The sequence below is a fragment of the Cyanistes caeruleus genome, chromosome 2 (genome assembly GCF_971803275.1).
Source record: "Cyanistes caeruleus chromosome 2, bCyaCae1.hap1.1, whole genome shotgun sequence".
Lineage (NCBI taxonomy): Eukaryota > Metazoa > Chordata > Aves > Passeriformes > Paridae > Cyanistes > Cyanistes caeruleus.
Window position 1 is genome coordinate 5784218 of NC_141702.1, and position 13955 is coordinate 5798172.

General features: G+C 43.1%; 1 protein-coding gene and 1 long non-coding RNA gene across 3 annotated transcripts in view; one reads left to right on the forward strand and one right to left on the reverse strand.

Annotated features, from left to right (window-relative positions):
* The window catches only part of RUNX2 (RUNX family transcription factor 2), a 216193-nt gene that overhangs the window by 172903 nt on the left and 29335 nt on the right, over positions 1–13955 (forward strand). The window lies entirely within an intron of this gene.
* Positions 2002–7694, reverse strand: LOC111927506 (uncharacterized). Its single transcript, XR_002863589.2, has 4 exons — positions 7559–7694; positions 7362–7445; positions 2298–6527; positions 2002–2254 (listed from the first exon to the last, which is right to left on the reverse strand). It is a non-coding gene; the product is annotated as an uncharacterized LOC111927506 (long non-coding RNA).

A 13955-nucleotide genomic window follows, 5' to 3' on the forward strand; every position in this document is an offset into this window, starting at 1 on the left:
ATTTCCTCATAAACAGCCTGTGCCAAAGCCTTTATGAAATTTAAGTCCGGCTTCACATTTCATTGAAAAACCTTTAAGAAAAGCCATTTTTCATATTTAAGACTTTTTCAAATCTCCTCTAACCAGTTACATTCTGCATTGTATCTTTTGAATCTGGCCATTGTCCAACGACAATCCTTAAAATCCCTTTACAGTTTTAAATGAAAATACAAGCCCTCGTTTACCACTGGATCCAGCCTGAAAATAAAAGCTTAATGCCTTGACAGGCCTGGATATTTTTTTGGGTCCTAAGTCTGATTTATGGTGGTAGCCAGCAAACCAGGCTGGTGAAATATTTGCTGCTGCTCGCAGGGATCTGGAAAAATGAAGTGTGAAGTTCTGAAGAGAGCAGGCAACAGTTCTCCAGTCACTAAACACTTCCAACGAGTTGGCAGCGGAACAGAGCTGTGGTCTGAAAGATGAACCTCAAAGGAATAGGGGAGGGGAGCAATACTGTGCGCAGTGTCAAAATACTGCTGCAGCCTAAAGCTTTCCATACATTCCTGACATTGAGAGGGAAAGAGAAACATTTTCTTCATTATTTATTTATTCTTTGCCTCCTTTTTTTTTTTTTTTTTTTTTTATTCTCCTGCAGGGGTTTCACCCAAAATCCTGAAAAAAATTAAAAGCAACAACAGGAGCATAGGAAGCTGCTTAATCCCACCATAAAAATGTACTGGTGAAAAAAAAATTAAAAAAAATAGATGTGATCTGGTTAGGTGGAAACATTGCTGGTGCTTTGCTCATTGCAGAGAGATCTCAATGAACAAGGCTGTGGTGGAACATCTCTTGCCTTTCGAAGTGCCAAAACTGCAATCTGTGGGCGTGGGAGCTGTGATTTTCATTCCCATGAAAAGGGAATTTCCTAGAGGTAAAAGTGAGGTGGGGATTTTTCAGAGCATTCTTGGCATGAATCACTCCTGCATAGGTTTGCCAGGTAAAACATGTGGCTGCTTTGCTTTATTTTCTTCAAAGGAAGTTAATATTCATCCCTATCGTGTAGATCATACAGAGACAGAGATAGGCTGATTAATGAGGTGTATTTCAGTGTTCAGGTTTTCAGTGATCTGCATTAGCTCCTATGAATTAACTTGGTTTCCCAGTTTATTCATGGTGAATAAAAGGGCCAGCATTGGGAGGGCTTGTTGGGGATAAGCCATCCCTGAAAAGCTTGCTATACCCACTTGCATCTCAGAGGTGTTGCCCCTCTCCTTATTTATCTCAATCCCATCCCAACAGCTGGGCACACTGTGAAACTAAAGATTTCCTCCCTTTCGCCTTGCTCAGCAGAGCCAGCAGAGGTTTTATTGCCCTCAGGCCCAGGACAAGGTTAACTTCCCCCATCAATTGTGCTAATGTATGTCCAAGGAACCCTCTTGGCTTTGACATTTATATGGAAATGACAGCAGGTAAAAGTGGGGAAAATATATTCTTCTTAGCATTTATGGAAATGAGGATGGGATGACTTGTCTGATTTTTTTCATTAAAAAAGGAAAAAAGGAACACTAACTAATTTGCTTTAAAGCTGTGTGAGGTCAGACGCTGAGATGATATAACAAAGCGCTGCTTGCTTCCAAACACAAGTTTTTAGTTTGGGGAGGAACTGCATGTTCTGGTCATCTTTATGGCTGGGGAATGTTCTGCCTCTGCAGCAGCACAGTCTGGGCTGGGAAGCACCTGGGCATCAGCCTGAAGTGTCAGCAGACAATGCATATCATATTATTATTATTGTTATTATTATTACTACTACTACTACTACTACTACTACTACTACTACTACTACTACTATTACTATTACTATTACTATTACAATTATTATTTACTTTTTTCTTGGTGTTATGAAACGGTTCCCTTTACCAGTAGACGCATTTACGGGACGTGCTCGCAGACAAGCTCTCGCGTAGCGCAGCACACAGACCCACGCAGTCTGTCACTCTGTGCCGTCCAGCACACAAACCCACACAGTCTGTCACACACGGACACTCTGTGCCACCCAGCACACAGACCCACACAGTCTGTCACACACAGACCCACGCAGTCTGTCACTCTGTGCCACCCAGCACACAAACCCACACAGTCTGTCACACACAGACCCATGCAGTCTGTCACTCTGTGCCACCCAGCACACAGACCCACACAGTCTGTCACACACACAGACCCACACAGTTTGTCACACACAAGCCCACGCAGTCTGTCACACACAAGCCCACGCAGTCTGTCACACACAGACCCACACAGTTTGTCACACACAAGCCCACGCAGTCTGTCACACACGGGCACTCTGTGCCACCCATCACACAGACCCACGCAGTCTGTCACACACAGACCCACACAGTTTGTCACACACAAGCCCACGCAGTCTGTCACACACGGGCACTCTGTGCCACCCACGCTCCCACGGGGCCTCTGCGCAAGCAGGGCCTAGCACAGGCCGAGCTCACACAAACCGAAACCCACGGTCGCCGTGGGTCGCCCACGCAGACCAAGCCAAAACAGGTCCCTTCGGTCTCACACGTCCTCCCCCCGCCACCACGACCTGCAAACATCCCGGCATCAAAGGGGAGAAAAGCACAACCTGAGCTGCTCAGGGTTTTGCAGGGCTGGTCTCCTCCAGGAGCTGCTGGCGATGCCTGACTTTGCACCTCGGTCTGGGGATTGGTTGTTTTTATTTCACAAAAACTCAGTAAAATGCTGAATAAATCCCACTCCATCTACACCTGGTTTTGCAGGATTGTTAAAATGCTGGTGGTCACCCTTTGCTCTTTTAGCAGCTGGATAAAGAGGCTGCTTTAAAAGCCAGCCTTATATACATCAAGTCGTGGCAATAAAAATAACCCCTGTTTGTCTGGGGGCAGAGTCCAATGAACTTTGTGCCAGAGGATGCTTGTTGCAGATTCTGCAGGGAGTGCAGATGAGGGATGTGGTGCAGCAATGCTGTCCTGTTTGGTGCCCACACTGCTCTTTTCTCAGGATAGCCTAATCCTTTTCCAACACTTCACTCAGAAAGCACTGCTAGTGCCAATGAGCAGCAGAGCAGTGCAGTGCAAGCTGCTGTGGTGTCTCTGAGGTGTGGCATGCAGTCTCTGAATCCCTCTGGATGCATCCTTACTGCCACTCCCCTGAGGAGGCACATCAGGGCACGGCATTGCCACAGCCCCAGGAGCACCCCTGGGCTGCAGGGTGCCCCCACCCCACCAGCACTGCCTGCCTGAGGGCTTCTTCAGGAGACATGCCTGCTTACGGATATCCACGTCCGATGCTCACATCTACAGTGGGTTTGTCTTTCAGTTTTGCTTTTCTCTTCTCTCCCCACTTCCCAGGGCTTTGGGGCCCCTTTCACCCCCCATTTACAGCTTCTGGCCTGTGGTGTGGTGGTTGCTGGTTCTGGGAGGGCTCCAGCAGATGGTTCAGCTCGTGGTTAGTGAACTTCCCACAGCAGCGGGAACAGGAACCCACTTCCCTCGGGCTGCCCTCAGAACCCAGTGCTAGTGGAGGTGGGGAACTAACTCCAGTGGCATCAAAGGGAGACAGGTGTTTTCTGTACTAGACAACCTCAGCAGCCACCTAGACACCTCCAAAAGTGGAATTCTGGGTTTCAGCAAAATACCAGTTATAGCTGAAAGGGTTCTGCAAACACCCAGGAGGCTGGGAAGTGCCTTGCAGTGTGGGGAATGGGGGCACATCCATCCCTGAACTGGAGGGGATCCAGCTCTGAGCCATCCACTTCCCACACCCTTGCACGCCTACAAAGCATTTCTGCAGTTCTTCATGGGCTCCAACTGCATGGCAGGGACAGTCCTGTGAAGTTCATGTCCCAAATGGCAAAAAACACACAGACACAATTTATTACATGCGCTTTTAAGTGTCCCTCTCCACTGGCACTTTCAAAGGTGCCTCATAAACTTCGCAAATGAAGTTTAATTTCTTTTTTCTGCAGAGGAGTACCCATCATGGGGGCAGGAAGTGGCCAAAATTGATGTCCATAAGAGGAAAGGCAGCTTCTACTTTGAATTAAATCTGGATGGAAATTCAGATATGAAAACTATGGAATTCCTGGTTTGGCCTTGGACTGCTGGACTGTATTTTTATCTCAACTGGTTTGAGGTTTTATTTCAGGTCACTTTAAATGTTGGGGTGACACTCTCTGCTTGCTATGCTAGAAGTAACCTGGATTTAGGGAATTTAGGATTTAGGCTACAGAGGTTTTATGCTGATAACACCTAGTGATATGATATATGATACATGATTGATATGATATGAGGTGATATGATGATATGATATGATATGAGTTGACAGTGCATATTGCACAGGCCAGAAAGTCAATTGTATCCTAGGCTGCATTCAAAGTAGGTGGGCAACAGGTCCAGGGAGGGGATTCTGTTCCTCTGCTCTGCTCTGGTGACAGTCCCCATCCTGCAGTGCTGCATCCAGCTCTGGAGTCCCAGCGTAGGAATGACATTGTCCTGTTGGAGCTGGCCAAAATGAGGGCCAAGAAAATGATCAGAGGAATTAAACACCTCTCCTGTGAGAGCAGTCTGGGAGAGCTGAGGTTGTTCAGTCTGGGAAAGAGAAGGGTCTGAGAAGACCTTACTGCAGCTTTTCATTACTTGAAGAGCTTGTAACCAAGATGGGAACAATTTTTTTTAGCATGGCCTGTAGAAATAAAACAAGGAATAATGTAATGGTTCTAAACTGAGAGTTGATTTAGACTACATACAAGGAAGAAATTATTTTACAATTATGGTGTTGAGTGACAGAAGTTGTGTGTACCCCATCCCTGGAAGTGTTCCAGGCCAGGTTGGATGGGGCTGTGAACCACTTAATCTAGTGTAAGATATCCTTGCCCATGGCAGGAGGGTTGGACAAGATGAATTTTTAAAAGGTTTCTTCCAACCCAGATAATTTGGTGATTCTATTCTATGCTAGCTCATACCATGCTGGGGTGACACTAGTGCAACTCTCCTGCTTTTTACTAGAATTGCTGTATTTTAATTCCATGATCTATGGTAATAGTATCTGCAGGATTGGAAGAACTGATTTGCTGAGCATCTTCTGAGCACACACTGTCAGCACATGCATGAAAACCTCAGTAAACTATGAAACTTTGTATGTGGAGGAACATCAATTCACTTTTTTCTCATGGAGCCCTTGGGGCTTTTAGGCCTCTGAAGTACCTGGCTCTGGGTGGATGGGAAATTATATGCTGACCTTGAGTTTGGGGGTTTTTTTTGAGAAGTTTGAAGGGAACTTTTTTGCCGTGAGAAATCTGGAAAAGCTCTTTTTCCTGTAAATAATTTCCAGTGGAAGCGCTTTTGGCCTCCCTTCATTGGGATGTCCATTCTGAGCCTCACCCCAAAGAAAGACTCTTTTGTTGAGCAGAACAATGTGGCCACACAGGGAAGCAGGATCAGCTCCCACATGCAGGGTAGGGTTTCTCTCACCTAACCTAAGCTGTCTAAAGCCAAGGTGTCTGGTCTAAAACCATCACTAATGACCCTGGGGAGATGGAGGCACCTTCTTGGGGGCATTTGCTCTGTCTTTGGGCAAAACAAATCGCTCTCTGGAGGTAGTCGGCTCTCCTGTGGCTGGGGGGAGCCTGCAAACAGGGGTCTGTGCAGAGTGCTGGCATGGGAATGGCTAATTAAGTGAGATGAATCCCACCCTGAGGAAATCAAGGTAGCTAATAAGTTGCTGGAGTATGTGTTTGCGGAGAACTTGCCTGCACGGAGCATGACCGCACTGCGGTCTCTCTGGATCTCTTTGAAAGATGAGGACTGAAAAGCTGAGTACTACTAGCAAGTCTTTTTAAAAAATATGATTATTATTATTGTTGTTGTTGTTGTTATAGCCATATCATGCATCTTTGCTGTTGATCATCCTCTGAGTCAGATTTTGCATCTCATTTTATACCTAAATGGTAAGATATTGGGAAATGTTAAGAGATGTGAGAAAGCAATTTTTTCTCTAACTCAGTTTTTCACCTTGTGCTCCGACTTGGTTCTTTTGGCATCATTATGATGTAAATTAAACCATAACCATTTCTTTTTCCTAACTTCCACAGGCAACAAGAATTTTGTATCTAATCACAAATAAAATTAAGTTTTTCTTAGGGCATCAATAGGCAAAAACCTCATTGTAAGTAGAAAATTACTCGAGCAAGGCTTCTTTATTTAATTTTCCTCTAAAATCGCATAATCCCACTACTTCTTGTTGAAACAGGATTAAACACTTTAGCAGAGATGTGTTTCTTCATTGTCTTTTATTCTTTCCTCCCCAAGCGCGTGTTAATCTGATCTAAACACACAGGCTGGCCTCCGATGGACGTCTGTGTTCTCACCACATCGGAAGCTCTGTCTTTAACAAGCAGCTTGTTGAGCATTTGTTAGTTCTTCTAAAAGGTGATTATTGCCAAATGCACATTCTCAGTGGCTCATTAAATGCATTCACGTGACAAATCCATGCAGCATTTTGTGTGGACGAACCCAAGGCTGTCACCATTTAGAACAAAATGGTAAATATTTACTGGCAAGGCAAGCTAAAAGCATAAATATTTATACCAATGTACAATAAAAAAGTACCATAAAACTGATATGTTATAAGGAATTTATGTGTTGAAATGGCCAAGGCCATTACAAAAGATGTGCTATTTCACCATTCTATTACATGCGGAGATCACAGTGTTTAGGTGTTTAATTTACTGCTATCTGGCCTTTGCTGTTCAACTCATTAATCTGTCAGGTAAAGGAGTCCTAATTATATTTCTTGTAACCTGGCAAACTACAGAGCCTCGTGCTCATATGGGAAATAGATCTTGTAGATTTACTGCTCTGTTGCTAATGGTCCCACAGGGAAAAAATATACACAAGTGCAGAAAATGTTTACAAGGAGAATCTGTCTTCCTAATTACTGTGCTGGATGTATCCTATAGTGCTGAGATAAGAAAATAAGCACCAGTTTATGTAAAATTAGTCACAGGACCCTTTTGAGGAAGTAATTTATTTGATTTTGTGCATGAGACTACAGTCATCCTGAAATTCAATGTCCAGTAGAGGTGACAAGAATCTTATCTTGCCTTGGCCGCTGCCTTGGCCGCCTGTGTTCTGCCAGGTCCCAGCCAGCACTTCTAGCATGCCCTGGACTAGTGGAAGGTGTCCCTGCCAATAGCAAGGGGGTTGGAAGTAGATGATCTTTAAGGCCCTTCCAGGCCAAATCATTTTTTGGTTCTGTGATTATGGTTTTATAGGTAACAGTCTTATCAGGGACATAAATATCCTGTTTGATGAGATGGCATGAAAATAAACATGACTGAAAAGAGTTCTTACCTGTTAGGCTTCTTGCGTCTTTCTTCCTGTTGTTACACTGTATTTGTGGGTTTTATTCTGTATTTTAGGCTCTGGGGAAATGCCCTGTGATTTGGGACAGGGGTGGTGGGAACAGTAGCTGGGTGAATGCAGGTGCTTGTGAGCTGGTGAGATCAGCAAAATCTCAGGTGATCCTCGAAGCAGACCGTGCCACTTACCACAAAGAAAGAGAAAAAAAGCCCCATCATTGCGACCTCTGGGAAATTCCTCCCTGGCCCCAACTCTGATGCAGAGTTTCACTCTGAGGAGCCCAGAGTTGTGTTTTTACAGTCAGTGATGAGCACATCGTGCTGAGAGCACAATGGAAAACAGGTGCAGGGACCCTTCAGCATTATGACCCTTTTAGGGGTGGGGAAATCTCCTTCTCCTCCAATGTATGGATGTTAAATATTAACACAGCCTGTGATAGACAGCTGGGGAAATCTTTGCCTTAAAGAACTTGCTCTCTAAATCTTTTACTCTGATGTGAATAGCAAAGTGAAAATTCATATTGTCTAATACACAGATTTTTTAAAAAATAGCTGTCGGCGTAAAGCTGTGGACTAGACATTCAGCCAATATTAACTGAGATAGAGATACTAAATTATTCCCTTTTACACCACTGAAGGGTCTGACTCTATTATTCTCTAAAAGAGTTTGATCAATGTTTTCCTCTGGCTCAGCTTTTGATTAATACCATGGACCACCCCATAAAGCAGACTTCGGGAGCAGCAAGATGTGATCCGTTTAATCAGTTTGTCAGTTTTATTTTGGATGCTTAATAGAAAAACAAAACCCTCTACATAGTTATTGATTTAATAGGCTCTGCCTTATATTCCCATGAAGGCAAATGAATAAATATTTCTAATGCATATGGTGCTGAAGAGCATTATCACTATGTTCGGGAACAATTCATGTGGGAGGACTGTAATGTGCACTATCAGTGTATCATTAAGTCCTTTTGAATGCTAGTAATGAAATAGATACTAAAACAACATTAATATGAAAACAAATGCAGAAACATACGCTTGCATTTACACAAACATAACTCTGCAAGCCTTTTGTGTCATGTTTGTTTTTGGAGCTATTTAAAGATACTGTTGTTTCCCCCAAAACCATCTTTTCTGTTCAGGGTTGATATGAAACTGAAATGTTAGGCTGAGGCTGTGCCCAGGTGGGCACAGCTGAGCTGGTGATCCCAAGCTGCCTGAATACTCTGTGGAATAAAGCAATCACTTTTGGATGGAATTTTCTACCTAGTGTAGGTATCTGCTTTAGGATGAAGTAAACTGGGCGCTGACAGCTTCTCTCCACTATCTGAGAAAAGGGTATAAGATGACTGGAGGTAGAGATTGCACAGCAGTGAGATGACATTTACACTCCCAGCGTGTCCACAAAAGAGCAGTGGAGCTGGTGGTGTGTCTGGAGCACCAGGAACAGCTGAGGGAGCTGGGAGAGGCTCAGCCTAAAGAAAAGGAGGCTCAGGGATGACTTTACCAGTCTCTACAATTCCCTGACTGAAGGGTGCAGCCAGGTGGAGTTGAGCTCTGCTTCCAGGTAACAAGCAATAAATAAGAGAAAATGGTGTCACGTTGCACCGGGAGAGGTTTAAGTTGCATATTAGGGAAAAGGTACTCATGGAAGGGGTGGTCGGACACTGGCACAGGCTGTCCAGGAAATGTTTGAGTGACCATCCCTGGAGGTATTAAAAAGTTATTTAGATGTGGTACCTGGGGACATGGTTTAGGTGTGGGTTGATGGGGCTGAGTTAATGGTTGGACTTGATGATGTTAGAGGGCTTTTTCAACTTTAATGGCTCTCTGTGATTCAATCATTTGTTACTATGAAATTTATAATACTACTGTTAAGGTTCATACCTTCGTAGCACCCAGGCATTGAGCTCCAGTTATATCAATTTGGATCTAAATGGGAATTAGGTGCCCACATAATTCTGGATCTGGTCCTGTGCAGCTTCTGAAACTTCAAAGACAGTATATCTTAAGATTAGAAATTAAAATGTGTATTTGTAAATAACCTTGTGTAACTCTTACTGGAACATGCTGGAGCAAACACCCTATGTGGCAGCCAGATCTTGCATCTTATGCATTGTTAATGCATTTTCCTGAACAGTCACAGTGAATTCAATGTGAGTTGTGCAAAAGAGAATTTGTATGCACACTAGTGCAAGCCAGCTGCAGCTGCTCTGGAGAGTGTAAAATTTTGGTGTGTCTCAGTTTATAATTTTAACCCTGCCTTTTGCCAAAAGGAGTCAGGTATAAAGAAAAGAACAGGAAATTCTGTATTAGACTGTGTGTTCACACCCTTCCTTACATTTCCTAACAGTGAGAAAAATTCCAGGCAGCTTTTTGGTTAAAGGAATCCAATTTCCTCTTGTTGGGCTGTTGATTGAACAGGACACAACCTTTTTGTCTGAACAACCTCTTCATTTTGGATGGTTAGGGTGTCCCTGGCTTCCCTGCTTCCTTGCTAGAGGACAGCAGTGATTTTTTTGTCTGGCTTTAGGAAGTGCTATTTTACCTTCTCTCCTCTTCACACAACTGCACCAGCCCTTTCACACACTGTATCTATATGAGTCTGTATCTCACTTTGCATGACCTGAATTAAGAAGTGGACTCATCCATGATTCCCTGCACAAAGCATTCATATTCTGCAAACAATTTTGCATGGAAGAAAACCATATTCCTGGCAGATGGGCAGCAGGAAATGCTTCCTTCTGCCAGTGGTTAAAACACTGTTGTTTGTCACACCTGTGTACTGGCCTGCTTAAACAGAGAAAAACACCAGAAAACACAGGAAGAGCTTACTCATTTTGCCCTGCCTGCCCAGCCCTGGTGTCTGTCCTAATGCAAACAAATACTTTTGCATCTGAATTCCACAGCAGTTTCACTCCTGAAGAGCTGTTGTGCCCATTGCCGATAGCGGCACACTGTAGCCACAAACTTGTATTATGCAAAAACAAGACAAAATGTTTCTCTCTGCTCTTGGCACTCGATGTTTCAGCATCCCAGAGCGGGCTGGGTGAGTGGCATGCTCCCTTGGCACATTTAATCATCACGCAATTGGAAGCAGTTGTCAGGCAGGTGAAGGAGCCTCTGGAATTTGAGCAGCACATCAGACTTAACACTTTTCTCTCACAGGCAGTTTCAATACCTAAAATTATGAAAGAAACTATTTACTTTTTTTTTTTTTTTTTTTTTTTTTTTTATTGTTGCTCAGTACTTTGAGCAAAGGAAATATTTAAAGATAGAAATTATTATTTGATTATTCAGCCATCGTGCCAAATCCAAAAGCACTGAGCCATCAGAGGCACCATTCTGGGGTGCACAAAAGCTCCTTGCAGACTCCAGTGGATGAGTGCTACTTCATACTTATGTGGGATAAAGATTTCTAGTGATGTGTGAGCAGTATTGCACACCTGTCCCTGGGACCTGATGTTATCACAGCACAGGATCTGCAGGCAGACAGATGGCCTGACACTGTGAAAGAAATAAGGACTGGTTCAAGCAGTGTATGTATGAATTAAGGAGTCTGACCTGCTGTAGGAAACTTAGTGATAAATTATCTATTTTTTTGAAATTGTTGTGCTAAAATTCATTATATTTACTCTAGTATCTGTAGCTCTGTACTCAGGAATTCTGAAGTTTTAGTGAAGAAATTATCATGTTCTCTGTCTGAAATTATATTCTCTATCGCTCATATTTTTATTATCCCCTTTCCAACCTTAGGTTCTGCTACTTATCCTGCTCTTTTACTTTTCTGTTCAGACTTGCTTATTATAACCATAATTACAATATCTGAGCAATGAATTGTAAGTTGTTCAAACTGCTATTTTTAATTAAAAACAAACAATAATTACAATATTTCCCCCACACACCCCATTTCCACCTATGAATTACTTCTGTTTCCCATAACTGTTCAAAACTGAATTCCCAGTGCTTTGGTAAGCTGCTGAGCCAATTCCTTTAAAATTCATCAGTGTATTCAACTTAAGAGCTCAAGATGTGTGTGCACTCAACTATAATTTCACTTGGTATTCTCTTTAAGTGCTTTTTGCTACCTGTTGTCCAGACAAAGTGAAATTCCATTACCTAATTCCATTACTTAATATACTTCTTTATTTCACTTGCATTTGTTAAATGATTTCTTGAGTAAAATGGGCTTGGGGATACAGATAAAGCTACAGGAGCAGGGTTGGGTATTTCAAAGCAAAATAGATTATTTATTTTCCTTTTTTTCTAAAATATTCAATGAAACAGGATATTTTGGGCCCTTTTCTTAGTTAAGCAGGATTATACTCGAGAAACAGAAAAGTTTTTTCTAGTAGGAGCTGATCTGCAGGAGTCAAGCTGTCAACTAACTGGTGAGGCCAGAGCAGCCATCCCAGTTAACACTTGTCACTGGATGGGATTTTCTCACTTGCTTTACCCCCATTGTTCCCACTGGATTTGTCAGGACTTCTGGGGCTGGTTATCCTGCACGTGAGGTTAGGACATTTCTGTGGTTTAGTCAGTGAATTCAGAGTTCCTGCAGCTGCATCAAACAGTTTGAAAAACTACTACTCCTCATGCTTCTGGGATTAAAACAGTCTTTGCTATTTGAAGCCTCCTGAATCCCTACAAGGAGGACTGGGGCAGCTCCGAGGAGTTGGGCCAGCTCTGTGTGCTTCAGGAGAGCATCACCCCATCCCAGAGGTACATGGTGCTGGCCACTGTTTAAGAGAGGATTTTGAGCTCCTTGGACCTCAGGTCTTCAATTTGGTGTGGCAACACCTACATTCCTGTACTTGCCACACGTCTAGACAAGCACACAGGGAATAGGATGCTTTCCTAAGGAGAAAGCTTGGATGGAAAGAACCTCTCTTGCCTTCTTTCCAACCTTCTTCTCAGTGTAGATGGTCAGAAATGACAGAAGTCCTCAGTTAATTGCCTGTTACAGCCCAGGATTTTTTGATATTCAGCTTTACCAGCTTGTCACAGATCTTAGCAGCAAGCAGAAGGGTTCTGAAATTCTCCCTGTTTTAGTTCATGTCTGGATAGGGGATTATTTGTACTGAAAATAGTTATGTGGGAACAAAGAGTATCTCCCCTTTGCCAATGACTGCTATTCCTGTTGTGCACTGGCTGGTGGAGCAACTCTTGGGATAATATGGAGTTCCTCCCTCAAGTATGTGGTCTCTGGCACTGCCAGACCAGTGCATCAGGCAAACCTCTGCTACGGGATATAGCAGGATGCAGAGGGGGATCACATTTCTCTCCATTTGGATTCCTTGATAAAGGAGTGACTTTGAGCGACATCATCAGCCCTCGTTCCACCTCCTTCCACCACTATCACTTGACATTTCTTCTCTTTCCTCCTCACCCAGAGCTACTGACACAATTCAAACAGAACAGCTTTAGCTTGCAAAGTGTGTTTGCCCACAATAAATGGTGCTCATGATGGATTGCCGTGGTCTTGAAGATGATGGAGGTAAACAGCAGGGTGCTTCATGGATTTGTACTAGCAGCAACATTATTTAATACTTTTATTAATGGTCTGGAAGGAGGTGTAACCAAGTACATTAACTAGATCTACACATGACATTGTGCTGGAAAGAACTGTAAACCAAGTGAAGACAGAGAAATAACACTAATGGAACCAGGGGTTAGAAATATGAGCAGGAAACAGAATGAGATTCTGTCTGGGAAAAGGCGAACTAATAATTCTGAGAAGAATAATCCAAAACACAGGAGGGTTAGAGATCTGAAAAAAACCCCACTGATTTTCTAAAAGAGTGAGCAGTGATGGTCAAGAGTGTCTAGGCACTGGCTGTACACCATGAAATGGTGGAAAAAGACATTTTTAGTTTGCAGAGTAAATGCAAAAGTACAAAATACTCCTGGTACAAGGGCTTGTCCCACCTTGTAGGTCTGACATTCTACAGCACTTTATCTGTGAGTAAAGCCCAGAAGTAGAAAAATGTCTTTATAGTTGGCTCTTCACAGAAACACAGACCTGGAAGGTTTATTCTTAACCATCCAGTCCTGAGTCTTCATATTCAGAGAGAAATATTGGTCCACATCACTTCTCTGTCCTCTCCCTTCAGCCCTTCTGCACCCCTGCTGGGAAGGTAAACCAAAGCTTCTTTGATGGTAATTTTGACACCAAGAGCAGAGAAATGTGAAGAAGAGCAGTTCTAACTAAACTATATGAATGGGTACTGGGACAAAAACCTTTTTCTGGATAAAAATCCATACAAGATAATGGATATGCAGTGGGGCCATCCCTATTCTTCTCACTCAATATAATTAAGTTGTGGGTACCATTTCTGACACCTGTAATATTTGTGTTGATACAAATTGAAATCAATAGGCAGTGACATATGGAAGTGGATATTTGCAAAAGGAGGACTTAGAAACACTGTAGGAATCCTCAGGTGGAACAAACCAAACAAAAATATTAGTAAGTATCAAGGCTTATTCTAAAGTGATTTGTGCTGAAGGGTCTTAAAAGCATGTGGCCATTGCAGCCACCCATTCAGCAAGATGCTGAAGTGTGCAGACATCTAGGGTGTGATGA